The following is a 15,203-nucleotide window of genomic DNA, read 5'->3' as shown; positions in this document are numbered from 1 at the left end:
GAGGGTCTCTCCTGAACAACCGGTACGCGTTTTGAGGCCCTGCTTCCCGGGACGTGGCCGAACATCGCTCGTTGATGGGAAGTAGAGAATAACTTTTTTCCTTTCTCTCTGTGCTTCCGCGTGGCCTTGTTGTTTCTTTTGTTTCTTTTTCTCCCCATTCCCCTTTCCTTAATTAAATCATTCTCATCTCAAACCTCGAGCTCTTTGTGTTGTCTTTTCTCCCCCTTCCTCTTTGAGGAGGGGAGGAGTGAGAGAGCGGTTGTGGTGGAGCTCAGCTGCCCACTCAAGTAAAACCATCACACTTCCCTGCAGAACCACTGGTGGGGCTCAGCCCCAGGACCATCTGGCTCTGTATGGCAGCAGAGCAGGGCTGAGGCGTGGTGGGAAGGGGCAAAAGGTGGCTGTGCTGCTGGGCTCGCCACCTCTAAACCTTCCTGGGCTGCAGCCACCCTCATAGCATGCCCTGGTTCACTATGCAGAGGGATCGTGTGTCCCGCAGCCTCCGGCCTGCTCTCAGGCTGGCATATTTTGCAAGCCAACAGTGTGCTGAGAGCTGGGGAGATGCAGGCAGTCGGGTATTGACACCCTTTCTGTTTAGCAGATGAGAAAAAAGAGCAAATATCCTGCTCCTAGTTTAAAATGTGCTGGGAAGTACCCAGGCTGGGGTTGCAAGGAAGAAAAGGCTCATTGCAAACTCTTACGGAGAACTAAAAGTTGTGGGAGCTTGTTTTATGACAGATCTATCTTGTGGTGTGGCTGTGGGGGAGGGAAGGTGACCTGGAGAGTTTCTTTCTTCAGTGGTCTCCTGTCTCTAGGTGAATGGCTGTAGTTTTGCCATCATACTTCTGCACGTTCTCCGTGGTCCACAGCACATCCCTCTGTAGCTTGTTTTGTAAGGTCTGCAGGGCACTGAGGTCTGGAGTTGGGATCAGAGGGCAGGAAAGGTTAAAAGCATATTGCACCACCCTTTTCTGGACTGTGATACATGGGCAAGGAGGCTGGTGGAGGGCTGTGGGTGCAGCAGAGCATCTCACCCAGCTGCCTGCCCTCTGCAGACGCTGAGTGCACAGAGATCAAGAACAAGTTCGTGGCCGCTCGCTCTCACCTCCCTGTTGAAGGGAAAGAACAACACAACTCCAGGCTGGTGTGTAGCTGAAGCACTTTATTGTCTAACCCATCTACTTATATAGGCTTAGCGTATCTACATGCTTTTATCACACAACTTGGCAGAGTTAGCTCGTTAGCCGTTATTATTGTTCACAAGGCAATCGCACAGCAGCCCTATCTCCTGATGAGCAACAGGCCAGACTGCACCTGTTGTTTTTAACCTTCTAGTCTCCCAGTTATACCTCCTTTATCTTCAGGCTACATGACTTTCGCCTCATTCTGCATTTTCCTTTTCTCACTTCATCTCTGTGTCTAACATACTCCACATACTTTCTGACCGATTTCCCACACCCTGTCATGTTCATCGCCACCCCCAAAGACCAGTGGAGCTCGGTGTGGACCTGAGAGTGACCCTCAGCGCAGGTGAGCTGGGGCTCCTGATCCGTGCCTCGTGGTGCCTGGGGCATTTCCCTGCTCCCGGTGTTGGGGGAAGCTCTGCCAGCCCCATGGGTGACTGGGGTTTCCCCCTACATCCAGGAGTTCCACCCTCTAGTTCTCTTTCCTCCCCAGATCCTGCAGTGCCTTCTCGTGCTGGCCGCAGAGTCTCTCCGAGCCCTGGAGGAGCAGCTCACGGACCCGCTCGGCAGCTAGGATGTGAAGGTAATCCCTTGGGGCCCCACATAAGGGTTTTTGGGTTCTGGCAAAGCAGATGGGAGAGGAGCTGGACATGGAAGAGCTCCAGCCATCATCATGTGGGCTGGAGGCTGCCCCTTTCAGTCCTGCCCCTGTGTGCAGGCATGTGTGCGTTACCTGAGCTCCCAAACTCCTGCCCAGTTGCAATTTAATAAATCCTCTGTCTCTGCCCACCTCATGCAGTGGGGGAACGGCTCATCCTGGCTCCCAGCTTGCCTTGGGGCTTTACAAAACATCATTTGCTTCTCCCCAGCCTTGACCCTTCTGGTTTAACCTGAGCTGAGCTTGGCAGCAGGCACTGTTGCAGGACTTCTTCTGATGGCGTTTAGGTTTGGGTGAGCTTGCTGGTGGGAGAGGAATTGAAACCAAGTTGGTCTGAGCTCTTGTCGTGAAGCAGCCTCAATAGGAAGTGCTGGGAGGCAAGAGCTCTGGGAAAATCTGCCTAGCAGCATTTCAGACTGTCTGAATGTGGGGTTTTACTTCCATTTGAAAAATATTAGGGAGGGAAGAGGAGGAAAAGTTAGGCTCCTCTGTGTACCTGGACTGTGGTCCTTCAGCAGCATTGAAATCCAAGTCATTGCTGCTTCTGTGTAGGGAGCGAGTTGAGATGTGGAAATCGTGTTTTCTTCCTCATCTTTCAGGCGTGTTAGTGTCCTCATCTATAAAACAGGAGCGCTGTTTCTGTCTGCCAGACAGAAAGGGACAGACAGTTCTCTCTTGGGATTTGGTGTGTATAGCACCCCGAAGGTGCTCTCTGTTGCCAGCTGCCCTTATTTCTGCAGTTTTAGCCTCATTTGTGGTGTGGACAGTTCCTGTTGTGTCTCCGTAGTCTGTCCTGTGATCAGACCAGTGACACTGCATGCTACTGGGATGCAGGTTTTGGCATGCCCAGTCTCCTCCACAAAACACAGGTGCTGACACACCTTTCTCCTGCTCTCAGGTCGGCTGCATAGTCTGTGTCTAACTTGTGGTAGCACGACTTGTCACTGCAGGGTCTAGCACCATGAGGGCCCCTGATTTTTTTTTTTTTTTTTTTTTTTTTTTTTTTTTAGCCTGTAAAGCTGTGGAGGAGCATGGCTGAGCTATGAAGGGCTGCCGGGCCAAGTGCCGCTGATTTTGGCAGTGCCGTTCCATGTTTAAGGGTGGCAGGTGCTGACCAAGAACCGTGAATGGCTTCGCTTGTTCTACCTCCTCTCCTGGCTGCTGGCGCTGTTGCAGTTGGGCTCTTCCCCAGGGGAGGATGGCAGAGACAAGGGAGGCAGGTGGTCGGAGCAGACCCTTGTGTGCAGTTAGGGGCAGGGCTCAGGGCTGCATCCTGCTCTCTTCCACATCCTTTTTTTTTTTTTTTCCTGCTGACCCTGCTGGGCATTTGGGTGCTGGGATGCTCTGGGAGCCTTTTTCATTGAACCTGACAGCTCAGGGGAGATGAGGGCATAAAGGGACCAGGGCCAGAAGAGCAGAGGCTTGCCTTGGGGTACAGCTTCATTCCTTACATCCAAGGGATGCACTGCTTTCTAGTGATGAGCTGCGCAGAGCCTTTCCACACTCCCTTAGCCACATAACTGCACCATCCGCTCCTTTTGTGAGCCTGTTGTGGGACGGAGGAAGAGGAAGATAACAGGCAGAACAGCCGGTAACTACCCTTCCTTTCTGTGTCGCTGCCAGGCCAAATCCAGCTCAAACAGGATCCAGGATGTTGTGTGATGGGGTGATTATTGGCTGTCCTCAGTGTGAATCTGCAGCTGCCTGCCACTTAGCTGCTGGGTGGGATGGGTGGGACCTCCTGCTCCTGCACACCAGGGACAGGGACCTTGGGGTGCTGTCGGTCTGTCTGTCCTGGGGAGACAGCCTGTGCCTGAGCTGGAGGCTGAGAAGGGTCAGGGCTGAGGCTGCAGGGATAGGGTGCAGCCTTGGTGGTGATGTTTCCCGTGGTGATTGAGAGGGGAAGCTGCAGGGCTGGTTTGTTTCAGGCTTGTATTCATCCTTGTGCTGCTTTCCACCCAGATTTGCCTGGACTCTTGTTGTTCCTCTGCATTCCCTCCCTGGAATTAACATTATGGCCAGCTGTGATATTCTGGCAGCCCTTGTGTATCTTTATGGGTTCTAATGTCCATTTTGGTCACATTCCCAGGATGGGGTGGGTGTCTCTGAGCAGCCCCTTGGGGGGAAGCCCGTGCTCGTAGCTTCTTGTTCCTTGCATTATTTATTACTGAAGGAAACAAACCTGCTGGCTCCTGATGCCTTTTAAAAGATGGGTTTATCTGCAGCACTCCCTGTACTATGGAAAATATGTGAGTGATTATAAATGAGGGGAGAAAAGAGGTTTTTGGTCTGGCTGGGAAGTGGATGTGTTCAGTGTAGTGTTTCCAGTTCAATAGTGAGTATGAGGCCACTAGTGATGCTGTGCCCCATGTCCAGCCACAAGAGTGACACTTTCAGGTTTATTTCCTTCCATGTAGGATGTCAGCAGGGTGTCCTTAACCCTAGTGTATGTAGGGACCTGCTTTTGGCCAAGGGGGGGCTTGGGGGAAAAGGTTTTGTGGGGGCTGAGAGCTGGGGTGACTTAGGGTCAGTTCCTGGCTCTACCACTGGTGTCTGCTTTCACTACGGCCACATCACTTAGTCACACTATGAGAGGAGGCTGCTTACTTTCTTCTTGAGCTGCAAACTGTCTGTGTGAAGTGAATTGAATGACAAACCCTACAAAGCTCCCTCCCTCCTTCGCCTGCCAGCCTGGCTGTAGGGGAGTGTCCTGGGAAGCGCAGGCACACTTATTCCATCTTCTCCTTCCTAGCTGCAGCCCCTGTATCTGAAGTTCTGTATTCCAAACAGCAGACTTTTAACATCAGGCTTCATGCCTGGTTAAACTGCTCAGGGTAAAATAATGCAGGCTTCTCTGCCTGTGAGTCAGAAGCGCTGTTGTTGATGGAGGGAGCTGCAGCCCTTTCAGCTCCCTCTGCAGATCCTCTGTAGCTGCTGGGCCATCTGTGCCAGGAAAGGGAGCTGGCCTGTGGTGAGCAGAGCTTCAGCCATAGCCTGTGAAGAAGGAAATAAACTTGCTATTTAAAAAAGGCAGAAAATCCTGGTCTTACAGTAATGTCCAACAGCACCTCTAAGTGACTTTGGCTTCTGCACTCGAGTCTGAGACTGAACCCAGGGTGGTGGTGGAGGTTTTGGTAGGATGCCAGCAGCTGCTTCAGGAAGGCTCTATTTTAGTTTGAGCAGAGGATAAAGGCCATACACATCTTATCCCTCTTCATTTTCTGAGATATTTTTTTTTTTTGGCTAGGTTAAAACATCCTTTACTCAAATGGGTGAAGGAGATCCAGACACATTTACCTGCCCTTTGAAGGGAGGTATGTCGACCTCTGAGGGGAACTTGTTCTGGTGTGCCAAGTCCTAACTTAGGCAGCTGAAGCTGAGAGGACTTGAAATGCCAAGCAATGGTTAGATATGACAGAGTCACATTTTGGAGGGGCTCTTTTTTTCTTGTATAGGCAGTGAAAAAAGGGCTTATAGACATGGCTTTCACTTCTGTTGTGTTTTTTGCTGGAAGTATCACAGAGGTGAGATCTACTTGAGGTGGGGCGGTGTCCGCTACAGCGCTGTAAAATGATTTTATTTTCTTTGCTGATCTCACTGCCTTGTTGTGTGAATACTCCCAGGCCAGCTGAAAACAGCAGGTTTGTTCAAGCAGCCCTTACCTGGGGAGTTGTGTGTGGTGAAACAAAGCAGTGCTGCCCTTCAGATGGTGTCATTTGGTTGGAGGCTGGGAAAAGGCCTTGGAAAAGGTCTCAGGGAGCATTAATTCCCTGGCTCAGACTCACCCCAGCCACCTGCTGCTTGTCAAGTGTCTTGGGCTCAATTGAGTTGAGAAATAGAAACAACCCAGAGGTAGGGGGAGGTGTCACTGCAGCCTCTGGTCAGGCCCAAAGCCTTTTCCTGGGTGGCAGCTTGGCCAAGTTTACCTTAGGCTGGGGTGGGCATGAGCTGTCCCAGGGCTGGGCTTTGCTCAGGGCTGGGTGTCTGAGCCCTGGTGTGAGCGGGGGAGGAAGAGGAGGAGGAGGGCTTGGCTGCACGGGTGTGCTGCAGTTGCAAAAGGGACCTGTGATCAAAACTGCAGATTTGAGGTGAGCTGGAGGGCTCTAGCTCCCAAAAGGAGCTGTTGCATGACCATAGCATCCTCCTAACTCCTCAACTTGACCTCCCTGGTCCTTCTTCCAACCCAGTTCTTCTTGTTCATTGCAGCAGGATTCTTTCCCGTCCCTCTGGCCTCAATAGTTGTCCTTCATTTCCCTTAGGGATAAACTTGGGACAGCGTTTCCAGAGCTGCTAACCTTTTTGTAAACAAAACGTGGGGCTGGGAGGAGGGGAGAGAACTTTCCAAGGCAACTTGGAGTTGCTTCTCACATGTCTACCAGTGTGCTCCAAGGCTTTTTTTTTTTCTTTGCCTTTATATTTGGGTCACTTGGGGATGTGCCTCCTCTCATGTGGATGTAGAGATGAGTTTGTGAGCTCCATGTCTGTGCTCTCACAGGGATACAGTAAGCCATGGGCTTCATCTGGATGGAAAGGCAGCTATGGGTGGATTAGAGCTGGGATTTGATGCTGGTCACTGACTTTATTCGTGTGTTCCCTGACCTGGCTATAAGCCAGCCCCAAGCAGTGGGTTTTCTGACAGTGCTGTGCTGAGCAGTGTCCAGTGGCTCTGTTTGTGTCCCCATGTCACTTACTCCACAAAAATGTACAGGCAGTTTTAAGTTTTCCATTTTAATACAACTGCATCCAGAGTGCCAGATCCCTCCTGCCCAAATATTTGTGTCTGGGATTGTTCTCTTCCATGAATGGGGCCTGTTCTCATCCTCTGCTTGCGGGAAGATGCTGCTGCCCTTTGGGACAATCTCTTGGACAGACGTGATGGTCCTGCTGTCCTATAGCTCCTTGTGTCCCCTGGGGTTTCTGTTGACTCCCTCCTTCCCAGGGTCTGTGATTGTAGCTGGAGGGAACCACCTTGCCCCCCAGAAAGCTCTTCTTTAGGGACTGTCCCTTAGTCACAGGGACACCAGTTAGCTTTTTCTGCAGACCTGGGAACCAGGTAGGGTAGAAAAGGCAACCCTTCAGGCTGGGTGTCTGCTGTGGGTAGGGAGCAGCTCCCTTGGCAGAGGGCTTAGCTTGCTGGACACTTGGGCTGCAGCAATCAGGTGCACTTTTCTGGTTCAGGGAGCACGTAGCCTATCCACTGGGAGATGGACACAAGTGCTGCCACCTTGCTCTTGACAATGTCCTGGTTACAGCTTTGATTTCACTGCGTTAAGGAGAAGGGGATGAAATACAAACATTGACTTGGGAAATCTTTTATATCTTCTGCTTGCCTGTGCCCTACATTTGGAATTTTTTTCTTCCATGCAGATTGTCTTCCGCCCTCCTTTGGATCTCTGCGATGTCCTCATCCACCTGAACTCCAACCAGATTCCTCGGCACCTGGAGAGCGTTGACTGGCCAGTGAAGTTGTTTTCCAGGGGTGGTGAAGAACATTGTGGGAGTGAATGTCCTCTTTCCTGTGGTGGATTATGACCCTGTACAGTTACTCTCCAGGAGCGGAGAGTAAGCATGGTCCTGGGAGCTACAAGGGTTGTCTGTCATTAATTCAGGTCCTTAAGTGCCTACCATTGCAGCTGAGGGTAGATTTAGATTTTCAGGAAGAAATTCCCTACTCGGGGTTGGTGAGGCACTGGCACAGGCTGCCCGGAGAAGCTGCTGGTAAGGCCAACAGGTGCATGCACCATTGAGCCTAAATGCTGGTCACTGATTTGTTTCTCTGGGGCTGGTTGCTCATGTGATGGCAGAAGAAGTTACTAAAGGGGCTAAATGGAAAACATCAGTATCTAAAAATCATCACGCCCAGTGCTCTTCCACAGTGTGGTCATGCTAAAGTCTCAGCAAGCCGGGGTGAAACCCAAGGAGCTGGGTGGCAGTAGGATCCACGTGACATCTGGGCAGCAGATGTGCAGCCTCTGCCTTTTTGGGGCTTTCTGGCTGTGCTTGCAGTAGCTGAATAAATGTTAATGTGTGGAGATGCCCTTTCATCAAAAACTGGCTTGACTCTCAAGTGATCTCCTGCCTGCAGAGGTGTTCTGAGCAGTACTAGAAAGCAGTATTAGAATACAGGAGTCAGAAGCTTGCTTTGGAAAGAAGGTGCTGTGCAGATCTCTGGTCCTGTTCCCCACTCAGAGCTGATCCAGCTTGGACATTAGAGGAGGTTGCATAGAGCCCAGTACTGTTGAATGCTGATATCCTCAGGGATGGAGACTTCCCACATTTTTCCGCTTTTTGTCTTGATGTTTGATCACTGCTATAGTGAAAGTTTTTATTTCCTAATACCTGAGTGGCATTTCCCTTGTTGCAATGTGCATTGATTGCTTGGTCCACCATAGAAACTGTGCTAGGGGCGGTTTGCTGGAAGGCAAGTCCTCAATTCAAAGATACCTTGAGTAAGATCAAAATCCTCCCCCAGTTCTCCTGTAAGTGGCACTGCTCCTTTGCCTGGAAGGATGGGGAGGAGAGGGAAAGGAGGTGCCCAGTGCAGGGTGGGATGTCTCCTGCTTCTGAGAAGGAAAGTGGTTGAGAAGCTGCAAGTCCCACAGGCAGTTTGTGGAGACCATTGGGAGACTTCTTGGGGTCCAGGATGTGCGAGAAGGAGGGGGAGGAATACCCTGCACAAGGAAGCCAAATGACTGGGAACAACTTAGTATTTCAGTCTCTCTGCTGGTGTCTGGATCTGAGATAGAATATCAGGGCAGGCTCCTCTTCGTTCCCTAAACAATTAGGGTTTGACCTGCCACTATGAAACCTGGACAAGGAGGCACAGCTCTGGGTAGGAAATGGAGTTTAAGCTTAAAATCTTCCTCCAACCCATGCTGGAAGGGAGGATTAGAGCTGAATGGAGTGTTTCAGCAGCTGCTGAGATGCCTGTGTGCATGGGGCCAGAGCTGCTGCATCTCCAGAGAGGTCAGGGCTGAGTGACTCTTGTGGAGACCTCGCAAGAGGTTGACTTCTTACTGGAAGGGGAGCTGGAGACCCCTGGAAGAGCCAGTGGGGAAAGCAGGCTCCCTGGGGAGGCTGTTAACAGACCTGCAGCAAATCTGGCAGTGTAATGAGGCACTTATCAGGAAACTCATCAGGGTGTGTTGCAGTTAGAGCACTTCTTTGTGCTTCTACTCAACTTGGTGTCTTCAAAGAGATGTCAGCAATGACTCCAGAAGACAAGAGTGCAGATCTTTCCTGAAAAGCAGTTCTAATTATTCTAAGAAATTGACTTAATTGATCCATTCAATTACAACATCCAAACTGTCTGGATTTCTACTACCTGTTTTTTCTAATGCAGGTAACAATAGACTTGGAATAGGGTTTGGTTTGGGTTACAAATTACAGCTGGCCCTAAATCCAATTGTCCTGGTTTCAGTTAGGACAGTTATTTTCCCTCCTAGTAGCTGGTAGGGTGCTATGTTTTGGATTAGGATGAGAAGAGTGCTGATAACATGCTGATGTTTTAATTCCTGGAGAGCAATGCTTACACTAAGCCAAGGACTTTTCAGCTCCTCGCTCTGTCCTGCCAGAGGGCAGGCTGGGGGTGCAGCAGGAGCTGGGAGGGGACAGACCCAGGACAGCTGACCCAAACTGGCCAAAGGGGTATTCCATACTAGGGGTGGCTAGCCGGGGTGGGGGGCTGGCTGCTCGGGGATAGGCTGGGCATCGGTCAGCGGGTGGTGAGCAATTGTACTGTGCATCACTTTTTTGTACACATTATTATTATTATTTTATTTTCTGTCCTAATAAACTGTCTCTATCTCAACCCACAGGCTTCAGTTTTTCTTGTTTCTTTCCCCCATCCCAGAGAGGGAGGGGGGAGGGTGAGCGAACGGCTGTGTGGTGTTTAGCTGCTGGCCGGGTTAAACCACAACACCAATATACTAACATCCCAGTGAAGAAATGTGGGTACATGTAAAGGTCACCTTGCCTTGTTGGAAGCAGTGTAACGCTCCCAAAGAGGAGCATGCAATTGGTGTCTCTTTTTCTTTGGCCTGAGGGTGCTTGGGAGGATGCAGAGCCAGGAGTTGATGACAGGTTTCTCAAAAGAGCAAGCTTTGGAGTAGAGAGCCTGAAATCTGTCTCGGCAGCCTTTTCTGGGGGGCATTTCCTCCTGTTGGAGGCTCTGAGATAGGTATGGCTGTTTCCCCCGTGGGCATCATATGGGAGGTGTCCTGCAGTACCAGTGCACTTGGCTCTTGTAGCTTCCAGGTCAGTAACAAGCAGACCTGAGAGGACTGACAAATATCTCTAGGTAAACAAGCATTTTTTCTGGAAAAATCATAGGTAACATCTGCATGTAAAGAAGTTGCTACTGGGCACCTTTGCTCTCAGATTGCTCAGCCATGTCAGAAGGCCTCAAAAGCAGGCTTTGTACCACATGGACACCAACAAGCAGGTGATGCAGAGCTGTTGGTAGAATCTACCCCATCAGAAATCACCCAGCCCTGTGTCTTGGGGTCCTGATGCAAGGCCTTTGCTGTGCTTTCACCTAGCTTCAGCTGGTAGCCTCTCCAGCATTCTTGTGTTCTCCATCCCCTGGTTTTTACTGTTCAGAGTAGCATTCCATTCAACTCCTTGTCCTGGAGGCCGGGAGCCCTGGGGCTGATCTGAATGCAGCAAGATGTTGGTACTGAAAAGGAGTGTGGCAGAAGCTCAGTAGCAGCAGCAAATCCTTACAGAAGATTTTTGGGTGAGAATGCCTTTGGACACAGAAGTGGCTGGCTTTGACTCAGAGTAATTTGCTCTGCCTTAATAGCACAAACCACAGAATTGAGCAACAGGGTTGTAGCTGTGGTGGTTTTATAGCAACAGAGGGAGACATCTGCCATGCAGTGATGCTGTGGGATTTTGTTCTCTTTTATGTGTGGAGAATAAATACCTTTTAATGTGGCAAGGTCAGATTTTTAAGTGTCTGGGCATGTTATTGAGCTGAGAGGGACAAGGAGTAGTCAATGTTCTTGGCACAGTAACCAGGACACCCACTTCTGTCCTGTCCAGCCTGTTTGCACCGGGAGATGCCCTGTTCTCAAATCAAAGGGGTAAGCAAGGCAGGAGTGCTCTGGAGCTGGAGGATTACTGCACACCTTCCCCCAGTCCACCAGTAGGAGAAAATAAAAGGAGGGGAGGTGCTAAGCCCTAACTGCTTTAATTTTTCCTGCTTTAAGGAGATGTGCTACAGGAACTGGTCTGACTGAGTTGATCTGGTGCCTGAGAGGCTCTGGGTAAAGATGAAAGCTTGGTCATGGCATTCAGACACTGAATTATTAAATTCCAGGACAGATCTGATGGAAAAGGCCTATTCTGGGAGTTGGTCCAGATGAAAAGGCTTTGCAGACAGACTCTTTTGAAGGAAAGCAGGTGCCAGACAATCCACAGAGAGGGCTTCCCTTACGCCTCAGCCTGGAACCAGACTCCCCAGTGCCTACCGTCCCAAACACCTTGGTGAACAATCCCTGGGTCAGGTCATCCGGGATTCTCCAGCAAGACTAAATCAAGTTTTTAAGTGACTCAACCAAGGTTCCCTTTGGATCCCCATCATAACTGCAGGTTTGTGTTGTGGCTGCCATTGAGCAGTGCCTGCAGTTCTGCTCCCTTTGCTGGGAATGTGGCATAAAGGGTCAGTCAGCACAGCTCTTTCTGCAGGGTGGCTTGGGTCCCTGTTCTTCAAGGGAAGGTCTTTCTGCCTGCATCCAGTGAGCCCTGTGGCTATGCTTATGTCCATCTGCATCCATTCAGCAACGCAGGAAGCCCAAAGACTCCTGTTGTCTTGCAAAGGTCTAGAACTGTTCCTTCATGGAAGGGAAAGTTGAATGAGTCAGTCCTTGTGAGATTTAACTTTCTCTGGTTGCATGTGCCTGTTAGAGAGCTCATGTCATCTTATGCAGAGGAGATCTTTCCTGTGTGGATGAGCAGGAGTATGTTTCCTGCTTTACTGTAAACATCCTTTCCTCTAAAGCAATGTTTTGTACTTCTTACACCTTTGGACAAGACTTACAGCCCTTTCCTTTCTTCCTCCCGCAGTGTAGGAATGTGTGTCTTGCTAGTGCATGTTGAGAATGAATTAATGATACTAAAAGTTCTTGTCTCTTACAGCATGCAAGTTGTGGTTATGGGATGTAGCTGGAAGTAGGGAAATGTTTTCAGGTCAGATGGCTCCCTTCCTGCTTTGACTGACTGGCCTAACTCCTCCTGCAGCATCTTTCAGAAAAAACAGACAAAATTGAAAGCTTTGTTTTTTGTGGCACAGAGGAAACATTCCTGACTGGATCTCTACAGAGGTGGCAGGAAATTCCCTGCTTTTACAGCTGCAGAGCAGCTTCGTGACCCTTACCACAGTGCCCAGGGTCAGGGTGCGTGTATGCACACAGGTACACTGGTGCGTATCAAAGCATCTGTTCCTCGTGCTGCTTGGCTGAGCTCAGAGGGTGCTTTTGGCTGGGCTTACTCTGTGTGGGGAATGCTTTCCTCCTCCCATAGGAAGGGACTTTTGCTTGGTGGACTAGTGGATGAGGCATGTTTACTAATACAGCCAGGAGAATGTGGGTGTAGGGTTTTGGTGGTGGTGTGTGTGGTTTTTTTTTTGTTTTGTTTTGTTTTTTTTGGTCCCCTGCCATACTTGCTTGCCACTAACCTGAACCCCCAGGAGGGGGATGCTCGTGTGGCTCTGGTGAGGTGCTAGGAGGTGGAACAGTGTGGATGGGCTGAAAAAGCATCTTACCAGGGAAATCCCAAACCTAACACTCAGGTTTCTTTTCTCTTTTAAAACTCCTGTGATACAGAAGTAACCCCATCCATTTTTTTTTTTCTTGACAGTACTCCTTCCTCTGTGTGAGTGGGCTCCATATGTATCATATACTGTGGGTATCGGGGCCAGGTTGTGGTAGCGTGATAAAGACTTTAAAGCATTAACCACACATGTAGTTTGTTGGAAGTATGTAGCTTTTAAGTTTTATACTGTCAGGCTCCTCATTGAGAGCACTTAAACATTTGCTCAGTGGTTAGAACATTTTAAGTGGCCAGTACATTTGTCAACTGCATCATGCCATGAAAAGCTGCTAGGCCTATCTCAGAGACCTCCCCAAATGGCTCCTAATTTTGTAGCAGAAGTGGTGCAATGAGAGCCCCATCTCCAGCCGTAAGCAAGCACAGTGGAAAAGCTGGTGGATAAATGATCAGGCAAAAAAAAACCCACCCCTAAACAACAATAATGTAGTTGCTTAACTAGCAAGTGCTTACCTCATAGCTGAATCCATGCTTCAGCCCCAGCTGCTTAATCCAGTAATCCCATTTCAGATGAGAGCATTGTTTTACTTACCTCCTTTCTGCATCCCTTTGGTCCTCCTACCCTGGTGGCTCCCTACAGACCTTGGGCTAATCTTCTCCCAGGCACTTCTTGCCCTTTGGTTGAATGATGAGGCCCCTGTGGGTCACAGCCTGCAGATCCCTTGTACAAACTGGGAACCAGTTTGGTGGTCAGGATCCTTCTGAGCAGGGAAAGCTTTCCTTGGGCCTTTAAAGCTGACTTGCGACCAAAGATATGGCAGCTTGAGAAGGGAGCAGGGGTTCAAATGTAGTCCACACCTTTATCCATTTTCTCATAAACTTTCCCTTGAGGGAGGTGTTTGCAAGCTGAGATGGGCCCACTGGGCATAGAGTATGGGATGTGGAAAGGGAGGTGAACTCTGTTTGCTTTTACTTCCCAAGCCTCTGTACAAACAGAAGCACAGTGATTAATGCACCAGACCCTTTTAATGCCACAGTTTCCCAAGAGTTGGACGTGCATCTCTCCAGCTTGGGGAAGCCAGCCTGAAGCGCTGTCGCATGGACCTTGCTGAGAGCAGCACAGGAGCAGAAGCTCGCCCTTCGCTGGGGTTTTGAATTGGATGCTGTGGTTTTAATATCAGCCCTCTGCTCCCTCCTGGATGTACAAAAGGTGCTGGGTATCAGGCAGAGCAGCGGTTTTATTGGGAAATGAGCTGAGCCTGGGAGGGTTCCTTTCCTGCAAATGCTCCTGGTTTCTGTCCAATGTAAAAATACTTCTAGGGTGCATCACATGGCACCCAAGACCTCACCCTGTAGACTAATGAGGCCTTTTCAGGTTGTAACATGCTCTGGTCCCCTTTGATTCAGAGAGCTGTGCATTGACAGTCATCGTGCCATGTGCTTTGCACTTTGCCGAGCTTTCCTTCCCTCCTGCTATTTGCCTTTTGGCACAACTAGGAGTTTTTCTTGTTGACCAGGCTCTGAGCATTGACCATCGCTCTCAGCTGAGAAGCACCGGGGTAGGTTGTTGCCTCCTCAGTGTATTTTTAGAAAGTGGCCAAACCATCTTGAAAAACTAGGTAATGCCCTGACCAGCCTTGCCCCCTTGAAGGCCCCATGCAGTGGGATAAGCTGGCAGGTCTCTGGACTCCCCCTGTTTGTGCTGCTTCAAGTCTGAACTCATAAATCTGGTTGTGAAGGTTGCAGACAACACTGCCCCTCCCTGCTTGTTGGCTCCTTACAATTAAAATGCCACCCCTCCCTTTGCGATCAGTGGTAATACCAACTCAATCCACCTTTTCCTCCACCACACCCCTGCAACACAAATGCAGGGCAAGTTTCTGCACGTGGCCTTGCTAATTTTGGAGCAACCTACTCCAAGAAATTCAGACATCTATTCCCTCTTCATCCTTCTGATGGTCAACAGGACCCCAGCAACCAGATTCCCCTAGTGTGGTGGTTTTACTGTGCTAGGCAGCTGAACACCACAACTGCTCTCTCACTCCCCCTCCTCAGATGAGGAGGGGAAGAAGTAAAGGAAAGAGCAACTCACGGGCTGAGATAAGGATAATATAATTAAAGAGAAAAAATATTATTAAGGAAATATTATTATTAATTAAACAATTTAAAGGGAAAGGGGAAAACAAAGCAAAATATTATTTTTTAGGTTTTTAGGATTTTGCACTTGTTCAGGGGTGAAGTTCAAAACTATTGGGGGAGACACCCGTGACAGGTACCTGCCTATATCCTTGTGATGGTTTTACTCGAGTGGGCAGCCGAGCTCCACCACAACCGCTCTCTCACTCCTCCCCTCCTCAAAGAGGAAGGGGGAGAAAAGACAACACAAAGAGCTCGAGGTTTGAGATGAGAATGATTTAATTAAGGAAAGGGGAATGGGGAAAAAGAGAAACAAAAGAAGCAACAAGGCCGTGCGGAAGCACAGAGAGAAAGAAAAAAAAAATATTCTCTACTTCCCATCAACGAGCGATGTTCAGCCACGTCCCAGGAAGCAGGGCCTCAAAACGCGTACCGGTTGTTCAGGAGAGACCCTC

At 49.7% G+C, this 15,203-nt stretch overlaps 1 pseudogene; it reads left to right on the top strand.

Moving 5' to 3' along the window:
• Window positions 1–7,404, top strand: part of LOC118159804 — a 23,960-nt pseudogene extending 16,556 nt beyond the window's left edge.
• Window positions 7,405–15,203: the final 7,799 nt, after the last annotated feature.

This window comes from Oxyura jamaicensis, unplaced genomic scaffold (assembly GCF_011077185.1).
Source record: "Oxyura jamaicensis isolate SHBP4307 breed ruddy duck unplaced genomic scaffold, BPBGC_Ojam_1.0 oxyUn_random_OJ72145, whole genome shotgun sequence".
Lineage (NCBI taxonomy): Eukaryota > Metazoa > Chordata > Aves > Anseriformes > Anatidae > Oxyura > Oxyura jamaicensis.
Note: the sequence above shows the minus strand (reverse complement) of the source record. Positions and strands in the feature narration are given on the sequence as shown.